The sequence below is a fragment of the Watersipora subatra genome, chromosome 6, assembly GCF_963576615.1.
Source record: "Watersipora subatra chromosome 6, tzWatSuba1.1, whole genome shotgun sequence".
Lineage (NCBI taxonomy): Eukaryota > Metazoa > Bryozoa > Gymnolaemata > Cheilostomatida > Watersiporidae > Watersipora > Watersipora subatra.
The window spans coordinates 36,444,967-36,459,392 of record NC_088713.1 but is presented as its reverse complement, the minus strand read 5'-3'; positions in this window follow the sequence as shown (position 1 = coordinate 36,459,392).

Genomic DNA, 14,426 nt, shown 5'->3' with positions numbered 1-14,426 from the left:
TGGAGAAACCCAAGTTGTTCAGAGATCCTACTCAGAGGTTTCAGTTAGAGTATTTCAAGTGACCGTGTTTTAAACCCTTACAGCAGGGGTTCCCAACCTGGGGTACCAGCACCCCTGGGGGTACATTTGAAAAATCAAAGGGTACAATACAAGTAATAAGCTTAATAATCTTTTGGTTTGTTAAGCTTTTGTTTGGCTCTGATTATTAATAAGTTTGCTGTAACCACCGCTATTGAGCAATTGTTGGTATCATTTTAAAGCCAACTAGTTTTTTTCATTCAGACAAACTTAGGCAAGCATCAGCCCTAAACACAAGGCTGTTTCGTCAATTATGTCAAAATTGCAATGCGGATCATGAAAACCTCAATTACTACACGGAAGTGAAATGGCTTTCCAAAGCAATATCCTGAATTGATTTGTGGGACTAATTGATGAGATTGCAGCTTTCTTTGCCACACAAACTTCCGAGAAAGCTTTAAAATTCAGTGAGAAGTTAAATACTTCAGAATGGAAGTGGAAAGCTGTATATCTGAGAGATATCTTCTTAAAACTAAACACTCTCAACACATCCCTTCAAGAGAACTCTACCACTATAATTGATTTTACATACAAGCTTAGAGCATTTATCATGAAACTAAAGATGTGGAGAAAGTCAATGCTGGATCGTTTGATATGTTTGATAGCTTGTCAGAAGTATTGCCTTCACATGATTCAATTTCATTCATGAAAGATCTGGTTGCAGACCACCTCCCTCAGCTGGCTTACTAGTTTCAACAATATTTTCCTGACTTAAATGACACAGATTTGAAGTTGGCTAGAAAACACATTTAAGTTAAATGTAGCAAATTTTGACAGTTACATGCAAAAAAAGATGATTGACCTTGTCAATGACTCTGTTGCACATGATAGAGTTAAAGAATGCATTCTTAGCAAGTTCTGGTGTTCATTGATAACATCCTACCCAATGTGTTCAGAGGTAACTTTAAAAGTGGTGTTCATATTTCATAGTAGTTGTAAGCGTGAGCAAGAGTTTTCCTCTCCGTTGTACATGGAAAGCAAGTATCGCTCATGACTAAATGTTGATGTCGACTTCAGAGTTTCATTATCGGTTACTGAACTGAACATCAAACAGCTCACTGACGTAAAGCAGGCACAGCCTTCTCAATAGACTAGCCAAAATAAAGTGGGAAAGTAACAAAACACTGCAATGTATCAAAGTTATACTGCACAGTTATCATTATTTCAATAAGTAGCAGTTTCATACCATACCACATTTTTTTACCTGTTTAAGTAACACCATTTAATAATGCACACTGGTCATATTAATGAAGTTAAAGCAATAATATTCTTTATTGAACTATGTTTTACAAAGAGATACATTTTTTGCAATATGACTCCCAAGGAGTACCTAGGCCAACAAAAGTTGGGAACCCCTGCCTTACAGCAATGACTCTATTTGTAGTTGGTTTGTAAGAAACGGGAATCAAAGCATTTTAGTCGTAGATCATAAAAAAGGGAGATTCTGTACACATTCTAATAACTGTAACATATGTCTCAGTAAGGTATAACTTATTTTAGCTTGAGCATTCAAAATATTTTGTCTGATTTTTCTGAAGCCTAAATGTTTTTTGTAAAATATATATATATATATATATATATATATATATATATATATATATATATATATATATATATATATATTAACTAAAAGCAAGTGCAAAAGCATATAAAAAGAGAACTCTACACTAAAAACCTAAAATATTATTAGTGGAGTATGAAATATTTGAAAAATTATTGCGAAAAAAGTAAACTTTTAGAATTTGCGTTACAAAATTGTTTCATGCGAAGCACTCATCAGACATGATTGTACTAAAATGAAAAGCTTTACCGATTGTGCCAAATTATCAGAAATGGGCTCGCTGTGGTAGTCATGTCATTCAGTGCTAAGTGTAACCGAGAAGAGAGCTCCTAGCATGTCTGCAATTAGAAGTCAATTTATTTCTTTTATTTAATGTGCCTAAGTGTGGTTTGCATATTATAAAGTATTTTTCAAGTAAACATAATTTGCATCGTATTGTTTTGTTTGTGGATGGTTGTGTTTGAGCTAATATTTTCCATGTTATGTGTGTACAATGTTGAGTTGCTTTCTTTCAACTTCCAAATGTGCTTGCTCAATTCTGTGTGGTGTGGTTTGTTTTTGTGGTTAAACGAGGCTTTATGGTTACTGTATCTAGTTTTAAATTCGGTTGAGCAAAGTCCTATGTAGGTCGCTACGTGGTTGTTTGTGTTGTTGTTTACTGTTGCTTGATATATCAAATTTTTGGCTCTGCATTTTCCTTCCAAAGGGCAGTTGTTTTTTGGCTGCAGTTGCAACTTTTTTCGTTGTTTCCTCTTTGTAGTGTACTGGTTTTATTAAGGGTTTTGTTGCTCCCATCAATGGTTGTTTTCATGTTTGGCATTACTGAGTAGCTCAGTTTTAAGGTTTGTCTATTGAATATTGCTTAGAGTGGGTGTTTTTTTGGGAAGCATGTTGTAACTATGCTGAAGAAACTTTGTCCGATATTGGTTGCAACATTGGCGCTGAATGGTGGGTTGTACCATGTGATTTTTTTGTCTGTTACGTTTTTTAGGTTTTTTCATGTTGGTTTTATATTGTAGTTTGCTGTTGTATCCACTCTTGTGGAGTGCTTCTTGGTATGGTTGTACTGTGCTGTTAAATTGCTGTTCATCTGATCAAAGTGCATTTAGTCGTTTGTTTATGTTGTCTGGTAAGTTTTTCAATATGGAAGGTGGGTGGTTGCTTTGTTTGTGCACATATAGTATTGTGTTGCCTGGTTTTTGAAAAGGCTTGAAGCTGCCATCTTGTACATTTAAAGTTACGTCAAGAAAGTTCACTGATCGTTTGTTTGCCTCAATAGTGATTTTCAACTTGTTCTTATTAAATAGGTTGCATATTAGTTTCTTTGTTCTCTCTATAGCTTGTGGTGTACCCTTACAAACCGCAAGTCCGTCGTCTCAGTATAGTCCAATGCTGCAAGTCAATTCTTTGGGTATTTGAGTCAGTAAGTAAGTCCCTACTAATTCACAAGTCTCCGCTCCGTCTCCACTTCGCTCCGCCGTGGTTTGTGAAGCTATCTTTGTGGTCTTTTAACGTTATGAATGGCTGTTTCTCTGCTATTGTCTCAATTCTTTTCTCAAGTCCTAACTTGTGCGCTATTTCTTTGTCTTTTGATGTAATTTGGTTTACTGCTGTCTTGTCAGCTTTTTTGTAAGTTTTAGTCACATTATTTTGCAACATTTTGCTGTATTCATCATTTTCAAGTCTGTAAAAATTGGTTGTTTTGTCAGCTTTGACAAGTATTTTATTGTTTGCTTGTATTGTCTTAGTGTCTTGAAGTAGTCTTCGTTGAAGTTCATTGTTGTATGGTTTGAATTTGATGTTTTGCATCATTTATGTTATCTTACTTTCAAAATCTGACATTTCTTTTATAAAAGGTGACAGTTGCTTTGTTTTGAATCCATAGGTTTCTTTTTGTTCTGATTGCTGATTTGGGTTTTAGTAAAAATGTGCTTTCCATCTCATTTGGTGAGTTAGCTTCTCGGTCATTTCTATTAATCTTTGTAGGTAATTTGATTTTTTGGCATTGGTATATTTTTCATAGAGTAACCAAAATTTACCTTTTCCATTTTTAGCTTTTGGAAGAGTGCTCAACACCACAATACAAGCAAACAATAAAGCAACAGTAATCAACAACACAAACAACCACGTAGCAACCTACATAGGACTTTGCTTAACCGAATTTAAAATTAGATACAGTAACCATAAAGCCGCGTTTAACCACTAAAACAAACAACACCACACAGAATTGAGCAAGCACATTTGGAAGTTGAAAGAAAGCAACTCAACATTGTACAACATAACATGGAAAATATTAGCTCAAGCACAGCCATACACAAACAAAACAAAACGATGCAAATTATGTTTACTTGAAAAATACTTCATAATATGCCAACCATACTTAGGCACATTAAATAAAAGAAATAAATTGACTTCTAATTGCAGACATGCTAGGAGTCATCTTCTTGGTTACACTTAGCACTGAATTACATGATTACCACAGCGAGCCCATTTCTGATATTTTGGCACATTCGGTAAAGCTTTTTATTTTAGTACAATCGCGTCTGATGATAGCCTGTCTTGACAAGCTGTTGTTTTTGCGTAGTTGTCCCCCCGTCGAGCGGCGAGCAACAACAGCTTGTCACAAGACGTACTGCACCTGATGCATCAGCTGCACATATAGGGAGTTGTTCTCTTCCGTCTACGCAACTCGGCCGCGATGTTATGTCGGTCGCTCCTTTGGTAATCATAACGGATTTCACGCAAAAATTTATGTAGAAAAAAACAAGATTACAACGTTTAACCATAGACCAGTTTCCGTGATAAACTTTTGTAGAACTTAAGAATAAAATAAACTCAAAATAAAATCCATAAGAACAAATAAAACTGACTGATACAAAAATAGAAATAAAACTGACTGAGCGCACAAATAACGACATGTTTAGTCGCTGTTGTTGCCTAAGTTCTCAAATTCTAATAAAATTTACTGCAGAGAGGGGTCGCCAGTTAAACGTTCTTATCTTAATTTTTCTACATAAATTTTTGCGTGAAATCCATTATGATTACCAATAGGGCGACCAGAATAACATCGCAGCCGAGCCGCGTAGACAAAAGAGAACAACTCCTTATAAGTGCAGCTGATGCATCAGGTGCAGTACGTCTTGTGACAAGCTGTTGTTGCTCGCCGCTCGACGGGGGGACAACTACGCAAAAACAACAGCTTGTCAAGACAGGCTAGTCTGATGAGGGCTTCGCATGAAACAAATTTGTAACGCAAATACTAAAAGTTTACTTTTTTTCGCAATAATTTTTCAAATATATATATATATATACATATATATGATAGTCATTTACAAAGGTAATATATCAATGTTGCATTTGTTAAAAGTGTTAATATATGATTCAGAAATGTGTTAACCTGTTTAAAATTTCTCAAAGCCTCAAAAGAATGCCATGAATGTTAGGATCGGTTGCATGTATAGTTCGCCCCAGATGAGGATAACTATGCATGCAAGTTCTTTTTACTTAGAATCTCACAGAAAAAAATTTGTCGTTCATATACACAACGTTTATTGAAAATAAAATATGGCAGCTGGTTTGCTGGAAATTTCAGCATTCTAGTTGCACAAACTCCTCTCACAATGTCTTAAACAAATATGATGCTCGCGGTATCTCAGCTAGGCAGGCTTCGTTATAAATTATAGTAAAAAAAGCTTAACCCAATAAGTGACAAAAATATAGATGATGTCAAAGTTAAAGTTCAGTTTGGTAAAATGCTTACTAAAACTTATTTTTAAGAATGCGTTTAGTAAGCTAAAGATTTTAAGTTGAATCAATTGTTTGTGTCATGTGTATGTTTTGAAGGAAATAACGCCTTACAGATTGTACTGCCGCTACTGCGTAAAGTGCAATGTAATGTTGCATTTGTTGCAGACACCAAGCACTAACTCAAATGAAAACTTTAAAGTCATCCGAGGTAACAGTAGTTACTAAGGTTAGCATACTAGTCTGTTATAACTTTTTAATATGTACAGTACTTATATACAATTTTGATCTTTTTAATCACCTTGTGTTTGCATTAGATAATTACTATGGGTTTATATACCTGTCTTTACTTCTTTTCCGCCTATGATGTCAGCACTAAAACAATGACAATCATATGGTGCGGGTACACTGTGCTTGCTTGATAAGCTTTACGTGCTTGTTGGAAGTTTCCGGCTATCCTATTTACTAGTATTTTTATAGCAAACAATAAAAAAATAGACTTAACCTTGTTTAACATGTTCTTCGATTTTTAAAGAAAACAAAATAAACTAACAAACTTAAATGAATGTTCAAAACACACAAAGCCATTTAATCGACATCGGAGTTTGATTACGTCAAACCAAAATTTTAAACCATGCAATCAGATGTCATTATAAAAATACAAAATAAAAAGACATACATAGAAGCCACAGGTATTTTACAAATCTTAGAACATTTTGAATCTCTAAGGTTTTTTAACTGTTCTTGTTAGACTTCAATTTTTAAAAAGACTTCTTTTTTGAATTATTTTAATCTGACATTAAACGGTCGACAGCTCAGAACAGGATAAATTCAAACATATGAAATGTGACAGGGTTACATCTTGCAATGTTTGCATAGCTGCCTTAGTTGATTATTTCTAATATATAAACCTACATTTATCTAAATTTTCATGCCAGATTGGGGTGCATCACCATGTTTTTCTTCTCAATTTTTGTGGATTATGTTTCTTTTAGAATTACCACTGCATATATGGGTGCATTGTTGTACTTATTGTGTTGTACCTGCTCACATATATCTTAAATTAACAATAGTTCTCTGCACATATGCTTACACTAATATGTTCACAACTGATTTAAGCTAATATATTTTCGCTAATATATTAACAAATGATTTAAGCATTAGTAAAAAATAAATTTACCAATCATAAATATGATTTTGCGTTTTTTGTTCCACTAGTGTGTGTTTTTTTAATTGGATTCACTGCTAACTACTGCGCATAAATGTTTTTTATATAATTATATGTAAACCTTAAACAAACTATTTTATCTTATGTGAAACTAGATAAATCAGTAGGTTTAGTTTTAGTTACACACATAAAATTGATCAATACTTGATCTTGATTTTTGTGTGTAATTCAATTTTGTGAAAAAAAGCCAAATTAAAGTTTTTATAGTAAAAATGAAAACCAATGTATTCTATAAACTTTGACCCCTATAAACTCTACCCCTTTGACTGCTATAGGTAGATTACAGCTTGCAAAGATTGATACATTTTACAAATGGCCAGTGGCTCTCCTGTTATGTTATTTCCATAATACTTAGATAAAAACACTAACTGTATTTGTCAGACCTTTTTAGGGTTACTGATATTTGAGGAATGTAAAGTAGGCAATACATGTATTGCACTCAAACCGGCCTGTAAACATAGTTTTTTTATTTTTTAAAAATACATCTCAGAATACTATTTGCAACAAAACATATTTAACCTCCATTACACACTATAAAATAATTGGAGTTCTCCAGAAGTTTTAGTGCTTCATTAACAAATAAATGAGCCTTGATTGACTTTAGATAGCTAAAACATATTTTGGTTACTTTTTTGTAGAGAATATCCGTTTTACCCATTTATCAGTTAAACCATTACATAGCCCATATTGTTACATTTTGCTTTGATCTGTTCACAAAATATCTTTTTTTAAAAATTATGATCAGTTCATCGTAATATATTTTATAATGTATTATTTTTTGTGTTGTTAAATATATTCTATTTTAATATAATAAGTCCACCATAGCACATATCCAATTTGTTATATTATGCTGTACATGATGTACTAACTTGAATATGTATTTTTTTACAATTCATGGCACTTGAGAAGGACATTGCTTTAGTTATGGTTAGGTATAATATAAGTTCTTACATGCTTATGTAATAACCTATATAATAACCTTGATCATCGGTATATAGGTTATAAACATGCTTAGAAATTGTTAGAGGTATTTTAAAGTGTTTTATTAAAGTATTATTTAATAGACTAGATTTATTGAGAACAGTATGGGGATTTGCATAAGCGTTTTTAGGTGTCCAAAAGATAATCTGATTGCACAATAAAGTATATTTTAGAAACACGAGCTGTAACCAAAATAGTAAACACTGCGTAGGTTTGCATTACGATGCACTCGTAAACTTAAAACACTCATTCATGTTTTTTTGCTTTTCAGTAATTTGCTTCTTTATGATGTCGATTATGCTTAAAATCCTGCATTGGTCTATAGTCATTGGTTTATAATTACATCTGTATTAAAATTGTGTCAAAAAAATATAGCGAATAGATATATTTACACTGCAGTTAGAGGAAAAAGCCACACAATTCCTTACAAACCTAATCTATTTTTACATTGTTTGAAACATTTATGGAAACATTAATAAAGATATGCATGCTGTTTTACATGTATTTTAACAGTCATAATAAAACACCAAACTAAATATATGACACAAAATACACATAAAACTCGCGATAGAAAGCACTAGCCAATGCCATAGTCAAAACACAAAAGAAAACTGAAAAGTATGACTTTTGGTATCGTTTTTGAAAATATATTTTTGAGCATTTAAAATCAATCCCATTTGGTCATTTTTAATCTGGGGCCATCCTAGTAGACAAATTACATTAGACAAAAAATTTGAGAAATAACTCATTGTTTTAATAAACTTACTTAAAATATTACGCAATGTCATCTTTATTAGCAAAACACAAGGTTTGTATTTTGTTCTCTAGAAAGAATTGTAATGATTTACAATAACTAAAACAACCTAAAATCATAACTGACTACTTAAGCAGGGCTTAGAACTAACAATTACACTTTTTCCTTAGCCAGTAAGTCAGTTTCAACCACTTTAAAAAATATACATGTAGATCTGCATTTTTTCCATGAACTCTGTGCACAGTCTCAATTTGAAGGTGTAGATTTGTAAGTTAAACAGATCAATAGCTGGATGCAGTAAAAAGCAAAAACAATTGCAAATGTATCACCAATAAAACCCATTCTAAATAAAATTTAATTAAACTATTGCAAATGGTTTTTGTTGGTTTTTACTGCTGCATCAATTCAGTAGACAATAAAAATAACTAGCTATGGAAATTGCTATAATTTGAAGTAAAATAACTAAAACAATGAAGCGGTTACCAAGTTTGATAATCTCGGTTATTGATTAGTAGAGTATCTGCAACTTTTATGTCTCGGTTCCTGATGTGTTGACGATATGTGAGCAATTTTAATTTTGCACGTGAACTACTTACAAAACATCATTGCAATTCACAAGTAAGGGATGATCCTTTGTTCACGTTTCTCACTCACCTTTGATGCTACGCCACAATTACCACATCAATGCAAATGATGTAATTATTGCTTTTGGTGTTTCCTTAAGAAGCATAATATCCAGTTTCTAATTGGCAAATAGTGTTGCTCACATTTTTCTATCAAACCCTAACAAAAGTCACAATTTATTTTGGGACGCTTCATTTGCGGTAGATCCAACTTTTGGTACTTTGCATAGTTTCATACACAACTATAATGGTTGTCGTAAAGATTAGAAAGCAACTCAAAAATGTGCTTTACACAATAATGTTAAAAAACTTCTGTTTAGTTATGAAAAGTAGTGATAGCTTTTATACATACAAAAATAATTACTCTGCTGTGAGAATTGAAAGACTTTTTGACTCTTAACTGGCAAAAATTTTCATAGGTACAGTTTATTTTCATGTTTATAACAGCAGACAAGTTACTGCGTACAACTGTTGAAGAAAAAATAGCAAAGTTATTCATTCTATTGCATGGTGTTACTTGACAATGGTCTTTGGTAGTAAAGGTATATTCAGGATACACGCAAAGAGACATATGCCATCCTGTGAATTTAGGAGTTATATAGCACAAAATGCGCATTAATCATGGGCATGCACACTTTGCTACACTTTCTGTTCTGTAGTTTCAAACTGCAAAAGGCTATTTAGTTGATTTTTTCAAAATATTAAGAAAAGGAATTTTTAGAAAACTAAAAATATATATTTTAAAAAATAAAGCTATTGAGTGTCACGTGAAATTGTCTCTGAAGAAGTTTTTAAAATAAATTTTAGCTTAACAATTATTTAAAGCATTGTATCAACTTTCGCTGTTATTTTGTTAAACTTAATTTAATTTAGGTCCAACAAAAACTGTAAATTATTTACTGTCAAGCAAAGGTATATCTTATATGCAGGCTTTGTTACACACATGTTTAATTGTACACTGTTTACTTGCTGTGTTCAATTGACTGTAATGTCTGAATGCATCATGAGGCGGTTTAATTTTTTTAACCATTTACTATTCGAAGCTTCCAATTTTTACAAAGCCATAAAAGACCACGCTTGTACTGTACTATGTCGCTACAGGGCCCATCTGCTTTCCCAAGTCGGAGAGTAATACTCATCAAGTTTAGCTACAGCTAAACAGAAAAAATAGTTTAAGTGTTTCACATTTGTGGTTTGTTATGAGATAGTAGGAAACAATGCTATCTTTCGTGTCAATAATTTTTTGTCAGATATTTAATAATATGTGTAGAAAAGTAATTTCTTAATAGAATAGTGCTGCGTTGAAGGCATCAAGACTTAGAATAAGTATCTCATGTATTTCATGGAGGTTTCAAATGTTAGCTCTTTGGACCGCCATATATATAAATACTAAATATTAAAAACTTAGATTTTAAAACAGAGACCGTTATTGGTTGATCACATATTTCCAATTTAATTTGTTATTGCTCAAGATATAAAAACACTGAAATTATCAAAAATATTTAGGTGGTTTTAGATCAATAATTTTTCAACAGTTGTCATGGTACAAGCACTTAAACTAGACCTGAAGCTTACGCCATTAATATTTGTTTTGTGAAAACTATAGGTTGGAACAGCTTGTTATCTGGTAAAATATCAAGCAAAAATAGTAAGAACAATGAAGAGCTGCATGATATAGTGACACTGAGAGCGCATTCAACAATGTTTGGTTGCCAATCGCAGAGACTAGAGCAGAGCTGGAGAGGATAGCCAAGTCAAAAGCAGCATATGCCACAAGCAGGCTTTAACTCAATTGATGATTTACTCGCATGAGCTTTAAAATATCCACAGAAACAACCAACAGCAGTGCATACAGAAGTATTTCACTGCATCGTTTATTGTGTGTATTTCCCATCTTGCATTGTACTCTTATTTATTGTTTTGCAAAATAAAAATGTAGTCATTTGCCCTACACTTAAGTAGTGTGTTTATTTCGGAACAAGTAGGGAGGGGCAGTAGGGAACAAAGGAGGGGCAGTAGTGGTGTAGCAGATCCCACCACTAAAGAAATTAGCAGGCGTCTGGGTGGTCAAGTACAGGTTATATGAATGATGCAGTAGTAAGAAAAGGCTACAGATAGAAGAAGCACACTGAAGTGAAAACACATCTTGTTCGTGGAAAACTCTAACTGTCCTAAGGCCTGTGATGAGAAGTAAAGTCATCGTAAAATAACATTCCAATCAAACTTTTTTATAATGTTTTACAAGCAATATATGATGCTCATCGTAGTATTATGTTCCGATAATGTCATAGGAATATTGCACAGAAAGTTGTGCAAAAGTTTTATCATAACGCAGAGTGGAATGTTACAGGAATCAGTTTTGCTAAAGTTATCCTAATGTTGTTAAAGAACATCAATATTGAATGTCCAAGGAATGTTACTCCTGAATGTTCATGTGTAAACATTCATATAACATATTGGCTGCAATGTAGTTGAAACATTATGGTGTGAATTCATTTTTGCCTTCAAATGTGTATGCCATCAATGTTCCAGGAATGTTAAGTTTGCACGTTTGAGGGTCACCATTTATATGACATTGGCTTGCAATGTAGTTGGAACATTATGGTGTGACATCATATTTACCTTCAAATAAATGTCCCAGCTATGTTACAGAAATTTCACTTTATAAGGTTCAAGTTTAAACATTCATATAACATTGGCTTCTAATTAAACTAGAATAATATAGTATGACATCACACTTAGCTTTAAATGAATGTCTCATCAGTGTTACAATAATGCTACTTCAGAATGTTAGAGTGTGAACATGCGTACAACATTGGCTTGCTATGTTGCTAGAACATAATGGTTTAACATATATACATAGTTGTATAGCTGACTCGTTTATAGATTTTCTCGGTAGTTTAATGAATACATTGACAACAAACCTTTAACAAGTAGTTGAGTTTTAGTTTTACCTATTTTGTATTCCAGTAATGCAAACATCTTCTGACCCAAACCAGTTGATAAAATTTTGAAAAAAAAATACAAAGACGGATGGGATGTGGTTGCATCAATATTCTTGAATGCAGCAATATTTTTACTTGTCTCTTTTTGCACTGGAATTGTTAATTGCTTCATGGATTACTCTGCGAAATCAGGCATAGAGGTGCAAAGGGTTCTAGACATGAGTTATACACCTGCTGAATGTTATTAAACAATAATTTGAAATCATAAACATTAGGGTCAAGTGAGGCAACATCTTTTAGGCAACATTATTGAAGGCATTTTGGTGAATCATTCTGCAGCATTATCCTAATATTGCAAGAATTTTGCTACAGATCATCTGCTGAACGACCCATAATTGTAAAATACCATATTGTTCTGACTACATTAGAAGCCAATATTTTGTGAATGTTCACAACCAAAAGTTCTAAAATAGCTGTTTTGTAACATTGCTGAGACATTCATTTGAAAGTAAAAGTTATGTTACACCATGACATTTCAGTTACATTGTGTGTCAATGTTATATGGACGTTTATGCATATACTTTGGAGAATAGCATTCCTGGTACTTTGCGTGGACTTTCAGCAACAATTTTTTTAACAACGTTATGATAGCGTTGGCAAAGCCTATTTCTGTAACATTCCAGCTAGAATTTACAAGAACGCATAATTTAATTTTTAAAATTAGCATCATTTAATAATGAAAATATATATATAAAATGTAGCGAAATAAACACTTTACAAATTTTTAATAACATATATTAAACAAGCGAAATAATGAAAAAAAAGTTTGTTAACTTCAAATGATTTACGTAAAGAAAAATAAATTTAAAGGACATGACAAAATTCTATTTTTGAACTTTGTAAAAAATACTGCAAAATTGAATAGGTTCTATTAGGACTCATTAGGCATTAAACTGTGTTTGTTAAGACATATGAGTGTGATAAATAACCCACAACTAATTGGATGTAAATGGTCATAGTTTGATTCTGTTTTAAATATTGTGCGCTACTATATCATATGTTATACTAACACTGAAACATTGTCTAAAAATATGACATTTGGACAAAAATTAAATGTAGTTTTTGTGCAAACAAATTATGCAAGCATTTATTTATTTACATTTAAACTTTTAGTGTTTATTATTATATAATGTTTAACCAATATATTTATATATGTATATATATGTAATCTGTAACCTAACTAAGGTTTTCAGATTACACACCATAGGCAGTGCGTAGTATTAATGTTATGAATACGTTATGGGGGTATTTCAAAATGTCTACGCATTTACATCTTATCAATTTTTAAAGTGTAACCTTGTTGGAATGTTGACTGATAAACTTGAGACAACCACATAGAAGCAATGTTCTCCGAATATTGTCAAAATGTAATGCGAGATAATTTGCAGAAAATTCCAGCGAGGTACTTCTCCACAACACTTCTGAAACGTTGTGGGAAATACATTCAAGCAATTTATTATCCACCACACTGATAGAACGTTGTGAGCATTATGTTCCAGCGATGTATTTCTCACAATGTTGCTGGAACATTGAAAATGTGTCTACAAATAATTTTCAGACAACATTGCAATGAAACATTTCTGGAACTTTTCGGAACATCTCTTGAACATTAGAGGAAACTAAAATGGTTAGTTAGCATTCTCTTAAGGGTAGGCATCAGGAAATCTACTAAGCATATTTGGATTGAAAACAGGAGTACAGACTGCTTGTCTGAGGTGTTGATGAGGTTGATGAATGTGCTCAAAGCATTGGTTCTTGCTCATCAATTTCATTTAGCTCGGTAATTTGATTCAGTCAACAAGAAACACTTTGACACAAATTCCAAAAAGTATTGAGTCTGATTTACATCTAGCAAATACTTTGATTGTAATATATTGCCAATATCTATCTCTTAATAGCCACTAACTACATACTTGTCCTAACTGTATAAAAGTTCTTTATGGGCAATCTAATTTAGTTTCTGTAACTAATTTTTCAAGTTTTTAGAAATTTTGCAAATACACTATCATCATTTGACAATTGATGAGTATTATTTATTCTTAACAAATGTACATTCACAAACAAAAAAATACTCCCAAAGAGTTAGTTATTCAAAAACTATAGCTAGCTTTGGTTATCTTGCACATGAACAAATTGATTATAGCTAGAGCGTCAAAAAGGCTCAAGAGAATTGCATGAGGCAACAATAAACATTATCTATTACACTATGACTCTCAGACTGCTAAACCAACTAAGTCAAAGCAGTCCCTGGTGCAAGACCAAAGTTACACAGTTCAGGCAAAGGTACAAGCAAAAGTGGCAAAGAGTTTGCACAGCAAGTAATAAAAACTGTCTCCATTCAACTTGTAGTTTAGTTTTTAATAGTTGTAAAATGCTCAGATAAGCCTTTATTTTTTTGTATTCATCTAATAGAAGAAACATTGGGTTATATTGTTAAGATTCATATATTTGT